Source organism: Cydia splendana, chromosome 23 (genome assembly GCF_910591565.1).
Source record: "Cydia splendana chromosome 23, ilCydSple1.2, whole genome shotgun sequence".
NCBI classification, from domain to species: domain Eukaryota; kingdom Metazoa; phylum Arthropoda; class Insecta; order Lepidoptera; family Tortricidae; genus Cydia; species Cydia splendana.
In genome coordinates this window covers 2969258-2980184 of record NC_085982.1, presented here as the reverse complement: position 1 = coordinate 2980184, position 10927 = coordinate 2969258, and the positions used below count along the sequence as shown (strand labels likewise).

At 35.3% G+C, this 10927-nt stretch overlaps 1 long non-coding RNA gene across 1 annotated transcript; it reads right to left on the bottom strand.

Moving 5' to 3' along the window:
- Positions 1-2398: 2398 nt before the first annotated feature.
- On the bottom strand, positions 2399-10622 carry LOC134801985 (uncharacterized). The gene is made up of 3 exons (XR_010145788.1): positions 10509-10622; positions 6666-6716; positions 2399-2433 (listed from the first exon to the last, which is right to left on the bottom strand). It is a non-coding gene; the product is annotated as an uncharacterized LOC134801985 (long non-coding RNA).
- Positions 10623-10927: the final 305 nt, after the last annotated feature.

Below are 10927 nucleotides of genomic sequence, written 5' to 3'. Positions count from 1 at the left end.
ATTTTGAAATTTTATTAAAAACAAAAATGGTTTTTTTTTTCTAGTGTAATATGCACCATAAGAGTGGGATCAAGCTTACTTTGCATAACGTCGGTGCGAATAAAAAAATCGCAAAGAGTTTATTTTTATTTTACATAATTATTTTAATTCCTTTTTCAATTTCCCGTCGACCTATATCAATATTTTTTTTATATCTTTATTAGTTTTGTAAATAACTAACAAAATTTGTACAAAAAAAATAGCTATGTGATTTTTTTAGCACATAACGAAATTAAATGCCTTGTTTTCCGTCGAAGGTGATGGCGATAATGTTGCACATGGCGATTTATTGACCCTAAAATCCGCTATGTATCATTTCTCGTACTACGTTACTTTGGCAACAAATCGCTATGTGTAAACTTTACACATGACGATTTTAAGTGAACCAAATTTAAGTCGCTATGTAGCAAAGACATATGTAACTTCGTATAAGACGAATAAAGTCTAAGGAAAAAACGTGCCTCGGAATTCAAGTAAAAGTCATTCTCGAATATATGCCGCACACACATTTAGCCTATCCTCGGCTAGATGGCGTGACGACACCGTTTCATATTTAACAATTTTAACACATAGATATCAGTGAATGAACATGGATCAAAATGATATAAAAATAATAAAATCATTTATCCATATATATACATTTTTTGATCACTTTATACGTTCTTATTTTGAGTTTTAGTCGTGTGTCGATAGATGGCAGTAAATTTACAGTGACTACAAAATTTACAATGATAGGACCCCTCTATACTATCTATTCTTTTTGCTATGTAGCAATACTCTAGTTAAAATAATTAATATTGTAAAAATTTACGACTATCTACAACTGTTTATTTTCTTCATAAGTATCATGTAAAAACCATTGATCTACCAGAAAATAATACAGGTGCAACAAATATATTAGAAAAGGGAAATTATTTTTTTTTGTACTAAAGTATTTGAACAAATTAAATTATTTTTCAGAAAAATATTTTAATTTGTTCTGAGTTCTGGGGCACTAAAGGCCTTGGTCACTTTTTCTTAGTATATGACATTTATTTTCAGTTTATAATTTATATAGGGGCTATTCATAAATTACGTCATTTCAAATTAGGGGGGGGGGGGGTCTGGACATCGGATGACGGTAGCATGAAGTAGGAGTAAATGGGGTCATTTGAAGCATGATTTTTGGATGATTATAGGGGGGGGGGGGGGTCAAAAATCGTCAAAAATCGATGACATAATTTATGGACAGCCCCATAGTAGTGTTTCTACTTGATAAAAACAAATTAAAATATTTTTCTGAAAAATAATTTAATTTGTTCAAATACTTTAGTATTGATTGGCAGCGCCATCTCTCTCGCTAACTCGGTATCACATGAGTGATCTAGTTAGAAGGTCCGAAACATACTGTTCTACCTTAGGGATGGCCAGGGGGCGCCATAAGCCTTCAGTAAGAAGTGCATATACTTGGAAAAATTCGACCTATGCCGCTGTGGCCCGGTGGCCGAGTGGCTTAGGCACCTGCCGCGATAGCAGAGGACGCTGGTTCGATTCCAGCCTGGGGCACTAGAGGCCTTGGTCACTTTTTCTTAGTATATGACATTTATTTTCAGTTTATAGTTTTTTTGTCTCCTGAAAAGTAGCTAAAAAATACATGGCGATTTTTTTATTCGCACCGACGATAAGTAGGTATACATAATTATTACACTGTGAGAGAGTGTAGAAGTGTAAGTAATAAATAGATATTCCTGACAAGGTCATGTTGTTAATAAATAAAAGTGAAATATGTACCAGCTGAAATAAAATAAGTATATTTAGACGTTTTACATTCGAAAAATTATTTTGCAAAGTTTAACTATATCAAAAGAAGAAAATTATGTAATTAGAGTCAGGCTACACTAACTCTGCAACATATTTGATAGCACCGGGTGTACAAGTGTTAGGTATTTTAAACGACATAATTTTATAGTAGTTTGACGTCTATGGTAACACTTCCACATTCTGTGCTATCAAATAAGCTGCAGAGTTTGCGTAGCCTGATGCTGATTATCATATTTTTAATATAATATTAATAAGCAAAAATTAAAGTTCAAAAAGCAAGCGGAAAACCCGTGGAGACTTAAAATGGAGAAAAAATTTTTTTTAAATACATTTCGACACTTCGGTCCGATCGCTTGTAATCAACTGAGCTACAGAAGCTTATATTAGACGCATAGCGACATCTACTGTAAGAATTTTCTATATCAACGAGATTGGATTTCCCAAGTTATACCTAATAAATACTAAATTAAATTTTATCAAGCAGATACGCCTGCTAGCGATAATAAGAATAACAGTTGCTAGTGTTGCTACACAACTAGTAAATTGATAACTCTAAATAAATACCTTTTTTTCCCCTTTGTTTAACTTGGCCTCCTGGATATTAAGCAATAAAATTAGTTATTTTACAAGATTTTATTTTATAGTTTTATTCTGGTGTCTGTCTGTAATCCAAATCCAACATATGTAACTTAAATTATAAATACCTAATGGAAACCGACAGAATATAGTTAATGACTGACAACGAGTTAGAGACCGATTCAGAATTCACCATTTATGGTTTCGATCTTATTTTAACCTTATGCGGGCTGTACACACTCGTCGAGAGACCCCGACACAGGCCGAGAACGAGTGTGTACATGCTGCTCCCTTCTGGTCTCGCTCTTCCTTGTCTCTTCTCGCGCTTCTCCGATTGGATCAGAACGGTGCCGAGACTCCCGGCGAGAGGCTCTCGACGAGTGTGTACAGATGACATTAAAGATGCTTAAAGTATGACCACGCTACACACGACCACTGGACCAGCATGGCATCTCCCTCGAGTCCTCCTACACAACAAAGAAGAAGAAGATGACACTAACACTCGGATGACGCCTAGATTGGCACGATGCACACGCCAGCCTAAGCTACCGGTTTTTGAGGGGACTGAGGAGTTGGGAGTTGATTGGGGGTTTGGGTTAGAAGTTAAGTGGTCTGGGAGTATGGGGTCGGGGAATGGCGGTTGAAGGGTTGGTGGTTCAGGGTCGAGGGGTTCAGTGATCAGGGGTTGATGTGTTGTGAGGTTGAGTGATCGTGTAGTAGGTATAAAGCATTAGGTATAGGGCTTGCAAATATTCGAAACTTTCAGGTATTCGAATATTCGACTTTTTCTGACGAGATATTCGAATATTCGAATAATTATTCGAATATTTAAAAAAAATAAGAAAAGGAACGAAAAATCGGTTTATTATCGTTTTATTCAAAAGCTTTTTTCACATATTGCTAAAATTAATAATATTTTGCAGAAATCCACTTATTGACTAGATTTTATCATCCTACTCTGAAATACCCACGTTTATAAAAGCAAGTAAGTACCTAAAACGCAAAATTAGACATTTTCAATATTTCTTGATAAAACTTTTTATTATAAATGCGTCGTTGCGTGAATTAATATAACTTTAACCATCCAAACACGTATGTAAGAGAGAAAACATTTTAGTAGTTAATCACTAATCATTTTCTGATTTAAATTAACTTCTTGTCGTTAAGAAGCCTGTAAAATGGCCTTTAATTCCATTATATTTTGAATCTTTATTGACTTTATTAGTCTTGGCAAGTTTAGTTTTGATTCCTAATGGTCGGCTGTTATATAATAAGTTATATAATTGGTATTGGAATATTTAAGGGAAAAAGTTGGCTGACTACGGGGTGGATCATTCGTTAGCTAAAGGTGCATGGTTAGATTACCTAGTTCGGTAGGTTTGGTATGATCAAATTTGTGAATTGCGATAAAGGGCAAGGTTTAGACTTCGAATATTCGCTTAAGGTACGCTTTTACTCAATAAACAAAATGACCCTTTATCTTAAAACTTACGTAAAGTTACTTGTACCTAGAAAAAGCATTAGCCGCACCGTAATAAAACATACTTTTTGATTTCGTTTCCTTTGAAATTGAGTTAGGTTCTTAGGTTTAACTGTATTCACGAAGCCTATTGAGAGGAATACAGTAAAAACATTATTTCCTTCGCATTTGGGTACCTGCGGTTCCTCATTCACTGTTAATACCCGGCAAAATACACAGAAACTGTAACTATAACGGATGAAAATAGATTTTACCTAGTAATAAAAAATATTCGAATATTCGAAACCTGAGCGGCCGAATATTCGAATATCAAAACAGGTCGAATATTCGACATATTCGAATATTCGAATATTCGAATTGCAAGCCCTAATTAGGTATAAAGGATTCATATATCTTGTAATTAGACCATAGAGTTCATGTATCATCTGCCGGTCCCATATAGGGTATGGCATCAAGTATCGCCAGGACGGTACCATATAAGGAACGGTGTCATGTAACCACATACCATTCTCTAATATAGTACATATAATGCTCATGTAACAATAACAAGTGTATCATGTTCAGGGGTCCATTGACCCTCTGTTTGTAACCTAGTTATAGTCTATATAAAATATCAATATTCCTAATAAATAAGTTCAGTATTAAACCGAACCTCGAACCGTTTCATTCTCTCCCGTCGCGACCCCAATATCACATGGCGATCCTGCCAGTGGCATATACGGTCTGCACCGTATATGGACGGTTGAGGGATTGGGTCAGTGGCGGGTGGAGGATGGATTTAGTGTAGTGACAGGAATAATTTCCCAGACGGACTCGAGGAAAATCCTGATTATTTATAGTATACGAATTGAGTGTTAAACATGATTATCGGCTCGATTCGGAAAATGAATTAGATTTCTACTAGACTTCAACAAGTTACGATACGGATAATTTAAAGATATTTGTAAGATAGATATGTCAAATTTGACGTTCCCGCGATTCTGGAGGTCCTCTTGAACGATTTCGACAAGACGATTATGACTTAGATATCCAAGTCACATCTAGTCGATATCTAATGTAGATCTAGTTGATCTCTAAATCGTCTCAAGCTCTTGTGATTATCTCGAAATCCGAATAGGCCTGTATGTTTTTCATTCATGCGTCACTCTCTTAACAATGCCTTAAAACTAAAAATGGAATAATAAAAACTTTTTACGAAAAAAAGAAAACCAACTTCAAAACGGACGAAATAAAATATTATATTTTTTTAAGTATATGCGTTACTAATTGATATGTTTGATTGAAGTCGGTGCCAAACCAAGTAGTAACAATACCCGACAAAAATAATCAGCTTTCAGCAGCTATAAATCCCATTACAGCTGTACTAATATTTTAAACGTGAAAGTAATTCTGTCTGCCTTTTTGTCATCTTTTCGTAGTTAAACAACTGAAGCGCTTTAGGTGAAATTTGACATGAAGGTAAATTCCTTGATGTGTTTTATATTTTGAAATGTGGTCCTCTGAATAAGGGACGGGATATAACTCAGTCCCAATCCCACACTGGCATGCTATAGACTGTTCGAAAATTAGTAAGAAATGCTCTTTGAAAAATATGACGGCAAATAAACGCATTGGATTTACACTAATATGTGCCGACGAACATAGTAGGTACGGATTGCGCCAAGAAGGTTCGACCGTATGTTCTGAGGTGTGTTCTTACTTATTAGGTACCTACAGAAAGTACGTTCATTGTCGTCGTGTAAGGCAATCCAACGTACATACTTGTATAGCCGCATCCTTATCGAATCGCACCAAAATCATGGTATGTTTCAAAATTTTGCCTGGCACCGATTTCTAACATATCAGTTGGTAACGCATATACTAAAAAAGGATAATATTTGATGTCGTCTTTATTGAATCCGATTTTCTTTTTTTTTGGTAAAACTTTTTATTGATAGTCGAGTGTGCTCAGGCCATAAAAAGGTCAACTACGGCGTTCACTGAATAAGAGATTTCCTTTCGCAGAATTACTCTTTGAGTTCCTAAAATGTATTTACGAAGTGGAGCTACTCAGATTTTTGATCCAGGTGGGGGGTGGGACCACGGGCACCCCCCAACTGCATCAAAAATCTGGGTTTTAAGTGTAGGCGACGTCTGTGGTTAATAATTGTTTAAGTTTAGGTTATGTATCAAGCTTAGTATCATTTTCAACTAAATCAAAGATGTAGACATAGATTTCATCTAAATCGGTTCAGCCGTTTTTGATTCACTATACAATCCGTTACCTTCCTTTTCACTTTTAAGAATTTTTATGGAATATAAACTATCCTGTTCTTCCTCAAAATATCTCTATACCAAATTTTATATAAATCGGTTATTGAATCCCCATACAAATTTCCACATCCATTTTCACACTTTGAAGGGATGATTTAAAATGATGCTATGTTCTTCCCTGGGACTGAAACTATTTCTGTACCAAATTTTAACTAAATCGGTATAGCGTGAAATTTAAAAAAAAGTTTTTTTTATTTTATTTTATGTGTTTTTACTTCGGAATGGTGTCATTATGATATCATAAATGAATTCCGTATCCCCGATTTATACGAAAACGATACCAAACTTGGCCTAGTAACATAAATGGTATAGATATCAAGATAAAGTTGAGAGCCAAGGAAATCATTTGTTCACGCAACGCCTTATTTTAGGACCCACACTCTCAACTATGAACTTAGCCTTGTAATTTGAAATTGTATCTATACACCCTACAATAAAATAAAGGAAAAATACTTACATCAAGTTTCTTTGTGAGCGAACTTAACCTTTGCACATAATTATAGATAATCTACAAGTAAAAAATATATATATTTTACTGAACGAAAAATACTTAGGTAAGATAACGTACTTGTGCTCGACAAGCAATGCCCAATAGATGACACCTTGCTGTCACCTCTATTGACAATGACTTAAGTTTCAAGATGACATGTACTGGGACCGCGTCGAGCACCAGTACGTATACCTTACATTAAGTTTATTTCTCATTGTACTAAGTTTTGTAACGATTATTTGCAATTTTCCACTCTAAAGGGAGTCGGACTCGCGTGTCAAGGGTTCCGTATTTAAAATATATTAAAATATTCCTTATGCACGGTAAGTAGCTACCTCGTAGCTAGGTACAGTCACCTGCAATAATATGTTAGTCTTCGAAGGCCGCAAAAATATGTGACACAATCTTAATGCTCTACAAATAAGGTCGTGTCAGATATTTTTGCGGCCTTCGAAGAATAACATATTATTGCAGGTGACTGTACCATATGGCACCGTGTATAGTTGAATTTTTTTAAGCGGACCGTTTAGTACTATGAGCGCTGATAGTCCTAAACGGTCAGCTTAAAAAAAATCAACTATAGGTAGGTAGCTCGAATAGAAAGATCAAATAGGTACAGAACAATAGTACGTAGTAGAAAGTGCCCAAATACGAAGACCGAAGGCCGAGCTCCGCGTAGGGCCAAAAGTTCGGAGCGCCCGACGGGCGCGCGCTTCCCGCAAATTCCCACTCCCGCAAGTGGGAGAGAGCCGTTGTTAAGAAACTACACTGTACGGGTGTTTTTTGTCGTTATTAAGTGCTTCTTAGTCATTCAGTACAGTATAGGTATATTTTACTTTTCCGTTTGCTAAAGCAGTGGGACAATATGGGCTCATAATAAAAAAATAAAAAAACAATAAAGCAGAGCGATTTACTTGCTTAGAATAGTCAGAATAGTCTGAATCCTACATAAGCGAATTTGTAGAATTGAAATTTAATAATATTTGGACTTTTTATCTTGAATTCAGAGAAAAAGAGGTTTTCTCTATTAACGATTTCGAATTCTGTAGAAGCACAAATATATGATATTCTGAATCATAATTAGGAACTACAAAGGAAAAAGTCAAACTTAGACTTTCAACTTCTTAAACAACACCACTAACTACAAGGTTAGGAAGAGTAGGAAGCTATTATATTTAACTATTTTATAAAATTATGCATCGAATGGTTTGCTATTAGCAACTATAGTTTCCCCAAATAAATACCCCGTATCATTGAAGTTAATAAAAGTAACCATTTTAATAAGGTGGTAAAATGGGTGGTAAAACGAAGTGGTTTTAACTGCATGGTTGACTGATGGTACCCGTGACCACCTTCCAGCTCCATCTTCAGACCCTGAATACCACCTTGTGTCAAAGATCTAGTTGAGACGAATCAAACGGGCCCAAACACGAAGTGTTTTAGTTACATGGTTGATTGGTAACGGGTGACCACCTTCCAGCTCCATCATCAGACCTATATATTCTGACATGTCATCAAAAGCATTTGTAGTCAGCCAATTTAGTACCTACCTATAAAATGTCAGGTCATTTCAAATATTTTTAATGCTATCCGGTAGTTGTTATATTATAAACCAAACTATAAAACCAAATACACTGTACTAGCATCAAAGTTTCTCAGTCGCCGTTTACACGCACACAGTATAGCGTTTTACACGGCGCTCGCTGCACACAATGATAAAAAACCTCGTTGTCACTGTTGAAAACATGCGGAGCCAACCGAAACACGTCCTGCCTCTACAAGCTCTGCCGCGGTACTGAGGTCGCGAGCGCGCGTCATCGGTAATATGGACTTGTTAAAAAAAAAATGCCAAAAAATTGTAGTAGACTTATGTATACCAACAGTATAAGCAAACGTTGCAGATTGCTTGAGTATGAAAATGACTTCGATATTAAGTAGATTTTCGTAAGAATTCACATTTGTTTCGGAGAGAAAATAGAATTTCATTTTACTTTGAATTTCTCTTTCTCAAAGTCATGTAGAAAAAATATCACCTATATTCCTAAAGTACAGGGTATTAGTAATACAAAATAGTCAGCGTTAGCAGAGTAAGCTTCTCAACGTTTACACGCGGTTTTTCGTAAACGACCATAAAAAAACATTACTAATTTAATAAGTGCTTTTTCTAATATTTAAACCTAAATTCCTAATGATAAGAAGATGCTCTTCCTGGATCAAGTACTCATTGTTTCTAATAATGACCGTAACGTCCTGAATTTCGTCTAGGATTATTATCTATATTACATTAATTCGACTTTTTCTTAAGAAAGCTCTTTCTTTTTTTCATTGTATTTCTAAGCAAAATCTATCTCAATATACATACATCTTAGGCCCTATGCTAATCACCGTTTAAATATTCACCCGAATTGGATTTACACACTGTATATATAATGTACATGTAAAAATCAACATGAAACAAATCGAGATAAATTATTATCTAGTCACTTTTCAAGATCAGATACTTATTAGGCTAGTCAAATTAGATAAAAAAAAAGTTGTGAGGAATTAATTCCCAGCAAGCCAGTCGGGTAAAAATACGTTTCCAGTAACAATATAGAATAAAATAGTATTTTTACCTGATTGCATCAGAAGGAGGGTAATGTTTTTCGAGCGTGGGTATGTATAATATGTTCATTTATTTGGCACGCCCTACAGCCCAAGCGGCTAGACAGTTTTTGACATACGAGGTGTGGTTGAATTCGTCAGAATTGTGGTAGTGACAAAGGCTACATTAATTTTGAAAATGGCGCCCGTAATAAAAAAAATGGAGGGTGGGATTGTTTTTTTTTCTTACTATAGCAATATGGGTACCAAATGAAAGCTAGTGAAAAGGCCATCACAAAAATATATGTAAACAGTCGGGTTTTTTTGTTTGTTTTAATAATAGTTGCAGTTTAATGTAACAGAAAATTATACTTTTTTTAACTTAATGTATTTTTCTTATTTTTTGATAAATCTGGTTAATTATTTTTTAACATTATATAGAGGATATTCACACTCACTTGGTATGTATTTTGGACCAATCCATTCAGCCATTTCCAATTTAGAACAGTTAGAAGTCAATGTGGATAATGAAATTTTTGAAAGTTTTCTAATAATTAGTTAGACCAAGTATTGAAAATGTTACAGTATGTTATATATTTGTGATCTACTCACAAATCCCTTTCATTTGGTATCCCACATGGAATGTTTAAAAGAAAAAAAAGTTTGTACTGCCGACTTTACACTGCAGGGTATTACACTGCATGCATCGATACCCTATTCACCCATATCCGAGATGACATGAGCGAAAATCGATTTCTAAAAGAGTTTTCTTTTGCTTGACGCTTTACTATTATATATGTCAGCACGTCTTTTATTTACTTCGAGGATTTATATAATCAATTTCCGACGAAACCTAATGTCACTACTTGTCCCTAGGACACTGGCCGACATTGGCTGCGATATTTTATATAAGGTTTTTGTAATCAAAAGTATCAAAACTCATTATGGCTAAATTGATCATGTTAAAATGTGTTTCGTGGAAAGTTTAGTACTTACTTCTCCCAGTTCAAAAGTTAGGGAGGAGGTACAGTATTGCGGACTATCGAAGCGATTATTTTCAAAAGCATTTATATTTTTAGAAACATCTAAAAAGTTATTTTAAAATAATATTTGAACTACCGAATGATGTTCCTACCAACATTGGCGTGACGTTGATGATTCTTTTTTCACATTTGTTATTATTTTGTATGGAGTGAATAACCACAGACTTACACGAATAATACTTACATTGCCCTGGTTGTTTGGTGCGTAGATATTCTGAAATTAATTTTGATTTTAGTTCTTTTTTATTATGTTTGTATCACGTAAAGATTTTTGAACCAACGAGTAAATACATGTACAAGTCGTCTCTTCTTCTTCCTCGCGTTATCCCGGCATTTCGCCACGGCTCATGAGAGCCTGGGGTCCGCTTGGCAACTAATCCCATGATTTGACGTAGGCACTAGTTTTTACGAAAGCGACTGCCATCTGACCTTCCAACCCAAAGGGGAAACTAGGCCTTATTGGGATTAGTCCGGTTTCCTCACGATGTTTTCCTTCACCGAAAAGCGACTGGTAAATTCAAATGATATTTCGTACATAAGTTCCGAAAAACTCATTGGTACGAGCCGGGTTTGAACCCGCGACCTCCGGATTGCAAGTCGCAC